Here is a 13,647-nt window from a genome sequence, read left to right on the forward strand (position 1 = left end):
CAACATAGCAAGACCCCATCTCTACAAAAAAATAAGAAAAATTAGCTAGGTGTGGTGGCACACGCCTGCAGTCCCAGCTACTCAGAAGGCTGAGGCAGAATGACTGCTGCGGCTCAGGAGTTTGAGGTTGCAATGAGCTATGATGGTGCCACTGCACTCCACCCTGGGTGACAGAGCAAGACTCTATTTCAATTAAAAAAAAAGAGAGAATTACTAAGAATGCCCCACAAATGCATGGTTTTCCATCTCAGGTGGGCAGCTATTGCTGTTTAACAATCCTATTACTAATACAGAGTCATTCTTCAAACAGACAGAACCTGCCATGTGCCAGGCACAATGCATGGGGATATAAATAAGGCAGTTCATCCCAATGACAGACATTCCAAGTCCTTGCCACTCTCCTCATGCCTCTGCCGTATTCCCCATCACCTCACTTACACAGACTACCACACTCCTACTTCACAAAGAAAACAGATGCCACCAGATGTGAACTCCCAAAGCTTTTCTCTTTTCTGTCTCACTCTGGTTTGGATATTTGTCCCCTCCAAACCTCATGCTGGAATTTGATCCCCAGTGTTGGAGGTGGGGTCTAAGGAGAGGAGTTTGTGTCATGAGGGCGGATTCCTACATGAAAAGACTAACGCCCTCCCTTGGGGGTGAGTGAGTTCTCTATTAGTTCCCAAGACAGCTGGTTGTTAAAAAGAACCTGGCACTCTCCCCCTTCCCTTCTTGTTTCCTCTCTTGCCATGTGATCTCTGCACATGCCAGCTCCCCCTTGCCTTCTGCCACGAGTGGAAGCAACCGGAGGCCCTCACCACACGCAAATGCTCAATCTTGAACTTTTCAGCCATCAGAATTGTGAGCCAAATAAACCTTTTTTCTTGATAAATTACCCAACCTCAGGGATTCCTTTGTAGCAATGCAAAACAGACAAAGACATATCTCCAAAGTTCTCCCAGTTGTCAGCCAGGCTCACATTCTTCTTTCTGCCTCAAAGGAAAATATGGCTTTGCTTTTTCTTCCTGGATTTTTGAGACTGTATTCCCTTCTGTACCTGGTTTTATCAATTTATCTCCTCCTTCATATATTTTTAATTTCTTTCTAATTACTAGCTACCTCCCCTTGACTGAATCATATTCAAGTATATGCAATCTAGAAAATTATTCCCATGGTCTTTCCTTCCCCCAATATGCCCCGACATCTGCTTTCTGCTTTAATCTCCCAACTTCTTGAAAATTTATGCCATAGTCTTTGATGATGTGTATTTACCTCCAGTTTTCACTTCAGCTCATTGGACTTTGACTAATGCCCTGCTAATCTGCTGAAACTTTTCTTCCTATATGTACCTGTTAGGAATACTTTTGGCTGCAAGTAACAAAACACTCAATCAGCAATTGCTTAAGCACAACAGTATACTTCTCCTCATATTCATTAATTTTCTGTACATCATATATATCTACTTAGAGTTAATACTATACCATCCACATAAAATTTAGAAAACTTAAACAGTATAGGTCCATTTACCCTCTCCCAATTCATTATAATTGTCATATGTAGTACATTATTATAAACTCCACAAGACAATGTTATAATTTTGGTTTTAAATAGTTAGTATGTATTTTAAAGAAATTACTTAAAATGTCTTTTATCTTTATCCACATATTTACCATCACTTAATCTAACATATCCTAGTTCAGATAGACTTCACTTTGATTACATTTGTATTAGTTTCTACTGCTGCTATAACAACTTACCACAAACTTAGTGGGCTAAAAGCACATAAACTAATGAAATAGAAACCAGAAAAACAATACAAAAGATCCATGAAACAAAAGGTTGGTTTTTTGAAAAGGTAAACAAACTTGACACAACTTTAGCCAGACTAACTATGAAAAAAGAGAGACATAAGATCAGAGATGAAAAAGGAGACATTACAACTGATACTTCAGAAATTCAAAGGATCATTAGAGACTATTAACAATGAAATAAATTGGACAACCTGGAAGAAATGAATAAATTTCTAGAACATACAACCTACCAAGACTGAACCAAGAAGAAATCTAAAACCTGAATAAACCAATAACAAGTAACAAGACAGAAGCAGTAATAAAAAGTCTGCCTTCAAAGAAAAGCCCAGTGAAGCCCAATGGCTTCACTGCTGAATTCTACCAAGCATTCAAAGAAAAACTAATACCAATTGTACTTAAACTATTCCAAAAAATCAAAGAGGAGGGGATACTCCAAACTCATTCTATGAGGCCTGTATCACCCTGATACCAAACTAGACAAAGACACAACAGAAAAAGAAAACTATAAGCCAATATCACTAATCAACATAGATGCAAAAATCCTCAACAAAATATTAGCAAAATGAATACAACACCTATTATAAAGATTATCCATCATGATCAAGTGGGATCTATGCCAGGAATACAAGGATGACTCAACACATGCAATCAATCAATGTGACACATCAACAGAACAAAGGACAAAAAACATATGATCATTGATGTTGAAAAAACATTTGAAAAATTCAACATTCCTTCATTATAAAAACTCTCAAAAAACTGGGTATAGAAGGAACTTACCTCAAGACAATAAAAGCCATATATGACAGACCCATAGCTAGTATCATACTGAAAGGGGAAAAACTGAAAGCCTTTCCTCTAATATCTGGAACGAGAAAAGGATGTCACTTTCACCACTGTTATTCAACATAGTACTGGAAGTTCTAGTTAGAGCAATCAAACAAGATAGAAAAATAAAGGGCATCTAAATTTGAAAGGAAGAAATCAAATTATCCTTGTTTGCAGATGATATAATTTTATATCTAGAGAAACCTAAAAACTCCACCCAAAAACTATTAGAACTGATAAATTCAGTAAAGTTGCAGGATACAAAATCAACATACAAAAATCAGTAGCATTTCTATGTGCCAATAGTAAAGAATCTGAAAAGAAAACCAAGAAAATAATACCATTTACAATAGCTACAAATAAAATAGAATAACTAGGAATAAACTTATCCAAAGAAGCGAAAGATCTCTACAGTTAAAAGTATAAAACACTGATGAAAGAAATTGAAGATAACACACAAAAATGGAAAGATATTCCAAGCTCATGGATTGGAAGAATTAATATTGTTAAAATGTTCATACTATTCAAAGCAATCTACATATTTAATGCAATCCCCATCAAAACACCAATGACATTCTTCACAGAAATAGAAAAAATAATCCTAAAACTTATATGGAACTGCAAAGACCCTGAATAGCCAAAGCCATCCTGAGCAAAAAGAATAAAACTGGAAGAATCACATTACCTGATTTCAAATTATACTACAGAGCTATAGTAACCAAACAGCATGATACTGGCATAAAAACAGACACATAGACCAATGGAACAGAATAGAGAACCCAGAAATAAATCCACACGTATTTAGTGAACTTATCTTCAACAAAGGTGCAAAGAACATACATAGGTAAAGGACAGGATCTTCAATAAATAGTTCAGGGAAAATTGTATATCCACATGCAGAAGAATGAAACTAGAGCCTTGTCTCTCACTATATACAAAAATCAAATCAAAATGGATTAAAGACTTAAATCTAAGGCCTGAAACTACTAAAAGAACACGGTGGGGAAACATTTCAAGACATTGGTCTGGGTAAGGACTTCTTGAGTAATACCACCAAAGCACAGGGAACCAAAGCAAAACTGGACAAACGGGATCACATCAAGCTAAAAAGCTTCTGCATGGCAAAGGAAACAATCAACAAAGTGAAGAGACAACCCACAGAATGGGAGAAAATATTTGCAAACTACCCATCTGACAAGAGATTAACAACTAGAATATATAAGGAGCTCCAACAACTCAATAGGAAAAATCAAATAATCTGATTAAAAAATGGACAAAGGATCTGAATAGATATTTGTCAAAAGAAGAAATACAAATGGCCAACAGGTATATGAAAAATGCTCAACATCATTAGTCATCAGAGAAACGCAAATCAAAACTACAATGAGATATCATCTCACACCAGTTAAAATGGCTTTTGTCAAAAAAACAGGCAATAATGAATGCCGGTGAGGATGTGGAGAAAGGGGAACCCTCATACATTGTTGGTGGGAACCACCGACCACTATGGAGAACAATATGGAAGTTCCCCAAAAAACTAAAAATAGAGCTATCATATGACCCAGCAATCTCACTGCTGGGTATATATCCAAATGAGGGGAAATCAGTATATCAAGAAGATATCTACATTTATTGAAGCACTATTCACAATAGCCAAGATATGGAATCAACCTATGTGTCCATCAACAAATAAATGGGTAAAGAAATTATAGTACATATACACAATGGAGTATTATATAGCCATAAAAAAGAATGAAATCCTGCTAATTGCAACAACATGGATGGAACTGGAGAACATCATGTTAAGTGAAATAAGCCAAGCACAGAACAACAAATCTCACATGTTCTCATTCATATGAGGGAGCTGAATATTAAAAACAATTGATATCACGGAGACAGAGATAGAACGATGGGTACCAGAGGCTACAAAGGGTAGCAGGGAGGGGGGATAAAGTGGAGATGGTTAATGGGTGCAGAAATATAATTAGATAGTTAGATAGAATGAACAATATTTGATAGCACAACAAAGTGAGTAGAATCAACAAGAAGTTAGGATATACTTTAAAATAACTAAAAGAGTAGAATTGGAATGTTCCTAACACAAAGAAATGATAAATGCCTGACGTGATGGATACCTCAATTACCCTGATTGGATTAATTCACATTATATCCCTGTATCAAAACATCACGTGTACCCTATAAAGATACACAGCTATTAAGTACCCATAATAATTAAAACTAAAAAATAAAAATAAATCACATAAACTTATTGCCTTACAGTGCTGGAAGCCAGAAGTCTAAAATGAGTCTGCGGGGCTCCTTCTGGAGGCTCTGGGGGAGAATGCTTCTTTGCCTTCTAAGCACGCAGGGGCTGCCTACATTCCTTGTCTCATGGCCCCTCTTCCATTTCAAAGCTGGCATCTTCTCTCTCTCCAGCCCCCTGCCTCCTTATAAGATCCTTGTGATTACATCAATCCTACTCTGATAAACCAAAATAATCTTTCCATCTCAAGATCCTTGCTTTAGTCATATCTGAAATGTTCCTTTTACTATGTAAGGTAACGTATTCACAGATTGGGGATTGGGATGTGGATATCTTTGAGAAGCTATTATTGAGCCTACCACAACATTTATCACTAGTATTTACCACAGTAACCAAGATATATAGGAGGCATTTGATAAATGTGCATTAACTAAATAAATCTTTGCTAAAATTGTGGTCTGATGACCATTAGTATTAGCATCACACGGGAGCTTGTTAAAACGTAGAACTCTGGTCTACCCCAAACCTGCTGAATCAAAACCTGCATTTTAACAAGACCCCCAGGTGATTCTTATGCACAGTACAGTATGAGAAGTATGGGATTAAATAATCTAATAGTCAAAATAACAGTAGCTAAAATGTATCGAGCACTTGTAACAGATGTTTTGCATGCCTTCATTTCACATGCTCTGACACACCTCTAATTTCAACCACAGCTGCGTTAAATATTTCTTTAAGAGTGCAGATTCCTGGCTGACTCCATCCAGTGTGTACTTTCTGCCCCAGGGACTTCTCCAAAGGTGAGGGAGCCCACAAGTACAGGGGCTAATACTCCTTGGGCAACCCTTCACCAATGACGATCTAGTGTTGGTGGATGAATCCTTCTGCCTCCCATTCCAGGGATGGACGATTCTAAGAGGCATTTCTACAGCAAGGATCTCAATAATGCTCCCAAATATTGGCTTTTCTTCCTTTCCTGTGTCACTCTTCCTTCTCCCTCACTCTTGCTTCCAGGGGTCACCTCCCAAATAACCCACTTGCCCCCAAGTCCTTGTCTTTAGCTTGGTTTCCAGGACAATCGCAATCAAGGCAGTACTTATTAAATTCCAGGCACTCTACCATGAATTTTATATGACTTATCTCCTTTTATATTCACAACACTGTGACTATTTTTACCCTATTTTTACCCCCTTTCAGATGAAGAAACTTTAAAAGAGGTTAAGTAATTTGCCCAATTTCCTAGAACTAATGAATGGCAGAACTGGAATGCTAGAGTCCAGACAGCTTGAGCCCAGGGCTTGTATACTTACTCAGTATACTACATTGCCTCCCCAATGAGAATGCATCATGGCTTACATGTGTACAATATTTTCCAGATTAAATCTGAAAAGAATAAATCCCTTCATTTTCTAGACCGCTGCCAGACTAAAAGGAGAAAAGGACCAAAAGTTCCCAGTAGCATTGAAGACTAGACTTAAGCATCATCTTGCTGATGATGCTTAAGTCTAGAGAAAAGAGAAAGTAAATAAAGCAGGATAGAGCAGCCTGCAGAGGATGGGTGAGAAGAAGTCATCCTAACAAAATCTGAACTGCCATACCTTCCCCACGTGACTTAGGAGAAGGAGGTCTACCACCAGATCCAGACAGACAATTCAACCACTCCTAGCACTTCTCGATAGGGCACTAATGGCATTTGCAGCAGAACAATTCCTCATTTTGTGGGACTGTCCTGCAAGAGGTTAAGCATCTCTACATGCTACACAATCCCCAGCCCACCAAGGCTAGTAACTTTCCTAATCACTGTGATGACAAAAACTTCCTCGTACATTTTTCAAATCCCCTTAAGGAGTACCACTAGAACTCCAAGCCAATCTTCACAAAGTATCCCCCGGCTTCTGTTACTGATTGAGAGATGCAACCTAAGTTAGTCCAACTGGGCTGACATGGGCATCTTGCTCTTTGTCTTGATGGATATGAACAAAGAAGCATATAGCACCAATTCACCCCAGGCAGGCATTTTCAATCCGGAGAGGAACCTAGCCCTAGGAAGAAATTGATGCTTAGAATTACAAAGTGGAAAGACAGAAAGAATGAGGATGAAGTCAATGCTAAGAATAGCAGAGTGGAAGGACTAAAAGAACGCCATCCTACTATTGCATATGTCTGCAGCCCTTTTCATCCGGAGCTTTTCCTACTTACTGCACCATGCTGCCTCTACTATACAAGTATGTTCAACATCTTTGTAAGTAGCCAAAATACTCTAGTGCCAGCCAAATACACTCCATGTCCTTCGCCCCCATCACCCTCCTCCTTTCTTCGCACCAGTGTCTGGAGCTGGAAAGGTAAACTGTGTGACTTGAGCTGCTCCCACATACATACCCGGGTGACATTTGGAGATGCCACAATGTGCTTCTCCATAGCTGACTGCAGCCACAGCAGAAAGAACTCACTTTTGGCCTCACAGCCGGCTCATATGCAGGGGTAGTGCAATGGTATGCTTGTAGACATGAGCTCTGGATGGAGAGTCCTGAGCTCAAACTCTAACTTTCCCACTGCATGAGCTTGGATGTGTCACTTACCCTCTCTGTACCTTAATTTCCTTATGAATAAACCAAGAGTGCCAAGATCACACAGAGTGTATTTTGGGGTGCCCAGCAAATAGTAAGGGCTCAAAAAAATTACAGCTGCTTATCTCCTGTTTACAACATTCGATAAAATCTACTGAGAGCTTATTATCTGCCAGGCACTGTTCAAGGCACTAAGAATACATCAGTGAGCAAAACAATTTGTATTATAGAAGGGGGAGACAGACGATAAACAACAAATAAAATAAATAAGTCAACTATGTAATATGTTGGAATATAATGCTATGGAAAAAGAAAATGTAGAATAGAGCAAGAGGAGTTGGGGAAACTTCAGGAGTTGCAACTACAAATAGGATGGCCAGGGCAGACCTCTTTTAGAAGTGGACATTGAGCAAAGGCTTGGAGAAGGTGGGGGAGAGAGGCCATGTTGAGATCTTGGAGAAGAAGCTCCAGGTAAAAGGAAGAGCCACTGAAAATGCTTATAAGCAGGAGTGCAGCTGGTTAGCTCCCACATGGACAAGGTGGGTAGTGTGGCTAGCAGGGAGTGAGGAATCAGGTGCAGTAGGAGAGATCAAGAAGTCTCCCTTTGGGCTAGATGTTGAAGGGGCTTGTCTCCATTGTGAGGACTTCAGCAGTTCCTCTGAATAAGAGGGAATCACCGCCGTGTTTTCAGCAGAGGAGTGCAGTGACCTGACATGTATTTTAAGAAGAGCACTTAGCTCTTAGCAGTTACGTTGAGAAGAGAAGCAAGGTCAAGGATAGAAGCAGAGACAGCAGCTAGACGGCTCCTGCAGTTATCAAGGCAAGAGATGAAGGAGGCACAGCATAGCAGAGAAGACGCTGAGAAGGGCCAGGCTACGGGGATATTTGGAAACTACAACTAACAGGAATTCCTTGTGGATTAATTAGCTGTGGAGTATAAATTAAAGAGAAGGATCAACGATAACTCATGGCTTTTGGCCTGAACAACCAGAAGCACAAAAATGTCTTTATCTAACACGAGGATGACTGTGGATAAAGCCATTTTGGAAGGGAATGATCGGCAGTTCAATTTTAATATGTTAAGTCTCAGAGTCCCATTATATATTCCAGTGGAGATGATGACTAGATAGCTGGATAGTCAAGTGCGGAGTTCAAGAGAGAGGTCTGTACTGAAGATAAAAATTGGGCATTCACTGGCATATAGAAGGTATTAAAGCCTTGAGGCTGCATGAAATCACCAGCAGAGTGAGTATAGATGTGGAAGAGAGCCTAGGACAGGGCTCTAGGGCAACTCAACTTTAAGAAAGCCAGGAGAAGAACTGAAAGTGGCAAGGGAAATGAACAAGAAATTCACTCCTCTTCCTTTTCTTCATTCGGCTTCTAGGAAGCCATATTCTCCTCTTTTCCTCTAACTTCACTGTCCTCTCCTTAGTCTTCTTTGCTGTGAGGCAGATGAGGTGAAATAACTGCCCAGTAGATGGGCCAACATGGAGGTGTTCTGTGACCCTGACAAGAGCAGTCTGGGACAAGTGGGGTGGCGTGAGACTGAGAGAGAACTGGAGGTGTGCTCGTACAGACAGCGAGTGCAGACAACCTTGAGATGTTTTCAGACAAGGAAAAATGGCAACTAGAGTAATATTGCAGGAGAATCTGGGGGCAAGGGGTACACACACGCAAAAGTATACACACAGAGGCAGGAGAGAGGACACCATATTTGGTATATATGATCAACTGAAGGGAATGATCTAGAAGAGAGGGACCATTGTTGAGCAGCAGATGGGGAGAGGGAAATTTTAGGAACAATCAAATAGTCTAGAGGGGAAGGGACCCTGGTGCCAAGTGGAAGGGTTTTCCTTAAATAGCAGGGACAGTATATCCAGGTGACATTACAGGAGGGAAGGCAGAGTCTGGGCGGAAAGGCAGCTAGGAAGGAAGGTATGGTGTCGAGGGGTAGGGAAATGAGGTAGTTCTTGTCAAATTGCTTTCATTTTCTCTGTGAAATAAGCAGCAAGGTTCTCAGCTTAGAGTGAGGAAGGGGAGGGATGTTGGATGTTTGGGGAGAGAAGGTATAATACAGTCATTTCTGAGTGAGGGAAAGTAAACTGACTGAGAAAAATGCAGGACAGTGTTGAGAGCCCACTTGAGATTTATGGTCATAAATTTAGAGGGACAACAGTTAGCCCTGTCATTCTGGGCCAGTATATTAAGCTGGACAGAATCAGAGTTTTGCCAGATGGTCCCAGGAAATAGAGAATGAGGGGTGTATTTAAAGAAATGATATAGCGACAGACTATGAAATCTCAGCTGGGTAGGAGAGATGTAAGAATAAAAGGACAATGACAAACGGTGAAAAAGTAGACTGGAGGTCAAAATGGGGTCAAAGAATTGTTCAAATGTGGTTATTAGAGCAAACAAGTTGGAAGAGAAAGGTGTTCAGGAAGTATGATGCTTGAAGAGTTCAGAGGTGGTGCTTTTATGTGGTGATGAAAAGGTCTAGGGTACCCACGTGACAGTAGGGTGGAGAAAAATGGTTGCAATTCAGGTACTAGGGTTTCAGATGGGTCATTAATCTACTGAGATGCTAAATTCACCAAAAATGTTAATTGGAATGGGGTGGGGGTGGGGGACTGTGAGTCAAGTGCTAGAATCTTCTGGGAATGAGGGGGAGTACATGAGAGCCTGCTGATGACAGCTGCAAGGAGGGGGTGGTACAGTCTGAGGGCAGGTACTTCAAAGCAGCTGGGAGGAGGGGGTCACCGATGAGGGGGAGAGGAGAAAGAGTCTAACTGGGGGAATGATTGTCCTGAATTCTGCCCTCTAGTATCTCAATAAGCTTCCTTCCCTCTTTTGGCAGCTGAGAGGCCATCCAGGGTAAGGAATTTTTTTCAGGGTTGTGGGGTCAGAAGGAGACCAGGGAACAGGCCGGACTTTGATTCCCTCTTTCTGTGCTACCAAAATACCAAGGCAGTGTTTTGGATGTTTAAAAGAACATTTAAAATTCCCTTGTTTGTTTCTGCCTCTGTGCAACATTGTGCTGCTGAAGGACAGGGAGCTGGTAACCATGGCAGAGGAGCAGAGGGTGGTGGTGAAGAGGTGAGTTTTAAATGGGGTGAACTTCACGCAGGCAGCACCCAGCCCCCAACCCTCATGGCCTCCTTGGAGTCCTTTGTTCATTCAGCTTACTTAGGCAGAGAGGCGAATTCTTCCCTGCTGGGAAGCAGGCTTTGAAAAGGGAGGTTGTGCCAGACTCCATAAGGAGAGGGTGTGTCCCTGGGAGCAGGTTTGGGGGGTTTGCCTGAAAACCTTGGTCAGCAGGGAACTTTGGGCACCCTGCCGTGAACAGGACAGTCTGTGATGGCAAACAGGCCAGCTCTGCAGCATCCTGGATGCGGAGTTCTTACACACTGTCAGCTGTCTCACCGTTCCTCCCTGGACAGGTGGCCACTCCTGAGGGTGGCCCAGAATCCTGGCCAACAAGGCAGCCAGGCAGGGCCCCCACAGGAAGGTATCTGGCAGAAGGGAGCAGGGAGGAGAGGAAAAGGAAGGAGGGAGGCTGTCACCTCTTCCACATTCATGGGTGGGGAGCCCCAAGAACCTTTCCAGGACAAAGTGCCCCACGCGGACATAGGGCAAGGAAGGGCAGGACAGGATAGGGCAAACCCGGGGCAAGCTCGGGTCCAGGGAAGTCCCATGACTGCAGTGTTCAGCTGCAGGTTTCCCAGCTCTCCGGGAGGGACGCAGCGCAGGGTGATGGGGGCGGGGAGGAGGGACCGGGAAGAGGAGGAGGGAAGTAAACACGAGACCACAGAGAGAGCCAGTTCCCCGCGTTGACAGAACACTAGCCGCCTCCAGTCCCCGGTGGGTGGCTGTATGTGTGGAAATGAAACTGGGAGGAGGAGAGAGAGAGAGAGGGAAGAGCGAGCACGCACTTCTCGGCTGTCATCCACCTCGCCTTTCCCGACCCTCCAGCCCACTCCCCACCCGGGTAGGGGGTGGGGGGAAGGTGGGAGGGAGACGGTTCACCGGGCGCCCTCCCCCAAGCACGAGTAGCTGGTTCAGCTGTCGGTGAATCAGACACTGTCTCAGCAGCTTGTCACCTGCGCTCAGGAGGGGAACAGAGGGCAACCTTGGAACTTGGGAGGGGGGAGGCTGGGGAGGTGGAGGATCCAGCCCGGGGTGGGCCTGGACCTGGGGGAAAGGGTTGCCCACCTCCCACACCTACACACGTCGGCCCCGTTTCCCAGACACCGGGTAGAGCGGGTGGGACAAGGGCACGGAGGCACAACCGAAGGGGGACTTGGGGCCGCGAGTGGGGTGGGAGTGTCCTGCGGCGAGGCGCTGGGCTGCAGGGCTGGCGCGGGCCGCGGGGTAGGCTGCATGCAGCCCGGCGCCTGCCCGCGCGGGGTCATGCGAGGTAACCGCGAGCGGGGAGGAGGAGGGAGGCGGCGGGGGCCGCGGGCCGGGGTGTCTGGCACTGGTTGGACAAAGAGATGATGAAACGTGAGCGCTATATTTACCAAGGGGGTGGAGACGGGGCGCGGGGAGGGGGGAGTAAAAAGGACAAACTGTTCCACAACAAGCACAGGAAACACAGCCCATCTGACTCACCGGGAGGGCCGCACCGACCCTTAGCCGGGAGGCAGGCGCGGGGCTAGAGGGCGCGGGTGCTCCCTGGACCGGACCGAACCTGGGCGCTACGCTGGGGAAGGGTTGATCTATAAATAAAGGCACATTCGATCCAAGCGTGCGTGTGTGTGTGTATCTCTTGTGGGGTAGGGGATTGTGGAATGGCAGGAATGTTTCCTAACCCCGTGGCTGGGCCATCGCAGGAGAGATTTGCCTGCAAACTAGGAGAGCACAATTCCTGCAAAGTCATCTCCTCCAGCACAGCCGGGCCGGCCCGCCCGCCCCGCCCAGCCCGGGGACAGCAGCACCCGCCTCCCCCACTGCCTCCCCACCCCCGTGCCCTGCTCGCAGCGCTCAGAGTTGGGGTGCGGTGCGGTGCCGACTATGTTTAGAAGCTGATGTCATCTCGACACCCTACTCCGCAGTGTTCTCAGGGGGACCGCAGGGCAGGGCAGGTTTTTCTCTTACTCGCGGGCATGGGGGCTGGAAGGTGGCCTGTCCTCTCCTCAACACACACACCCCACACCCATCTTACCCGGGAAATGAAAAAAAAAAAAAAATGCAACGGCGCTAGAGTTGTGAAACAGAGTGGTGGGGGCGGTACGTGCATGCGGAGGGCGCTAACCTAGGGCTGGGGCCGTGCGGGGCTAACAACCGGTCCCCGCCCCCTCCCGCCGGGGTGCAGGGGCTAATTTCAAGGTTAGCTCACGTGGGCTCGGGCGCCCGGAGCTCCTTGCACGAGTTTGGGGCGGGTTCCTCATCCCCCAATCTAGGGCAGTTTGTTCAACTGCAGTAAAGGGAGCTGGATGTTCCAGCAGGGAAGGGATTTCTGAGAACTGGGACTGTCCTCAGATGAACTCGCCTCCTCAGGCTGCTGCTGCGGCGGCGGCCGCCTGCGGAAGACTTTTTAAAAGGGCGATGCCAGGCCCGAGCGCGCGGCCCGCGAGTGGCTGAGTCGCCCGCCAGTCTGCGGCCGGAGCCGAGCGCCCGCCCCCGAGCGCCGGTGATTCACCGAGCGCCGCGCGGGGCCGCTCCGAGCGCGGGGGGCTGCGAGCTAAACTTATCCTCCTGCATATGCATGAACGGGTGGCCTTTCTGCTCTGCTAAGGAGAGGGCTGGAGTTTTGCGGAAGGCTGCTAAGTGGGGCGGGAGCAAAGTAGGGCGTCGGGCAAGTTTTCGCGGCTTCCTGAGCTCCCCTCCGCTCCAGCCCCTGGGTGTTAACTGCCATGATGGCCTCGGGCGTTCCACCAGATCTGGCTTTACCTGATTGTATTTCAAATCCAGGAATAACGCCATTGTTGGAAGCCCGATCCCTTCAGCTCCGCTTCTCCCTTCCTCAAGCTTGCCACCTCCCCTAATTCCCCTGCTGTCATTAAAATGAACACAGATTTCCACCGAATGTGTCCCGCGTGTCTAGGTGGGGTCGCTGAACCTGGAGGTCCTGGGCCCTGAAAGGGGGAGGGTTGGATGCAGCCCAGAACGAGGTCCGACACGTGATCCCCTACCCCCAGCGGGCCATCTGTTCTCCTCCTTCCTTCCCGCCTGGAGGCTGGCA

This window comes from Propithecus coquereli, unplaced genomic scaffold, assembly GCF_000956105.1.
Source record: "Propithecus coquereli isolate 6110/MARCELLA unplaced genomic scaffold, Pcoq_1.0 Scaffold166, whole genome shotgun sequence".
Taxonomy (NCBI): Eukaryota; Metazoa; Chordata; class Mammalia; order Primates; family Indriidae; genus Propithecus; species Propithecus coquereli.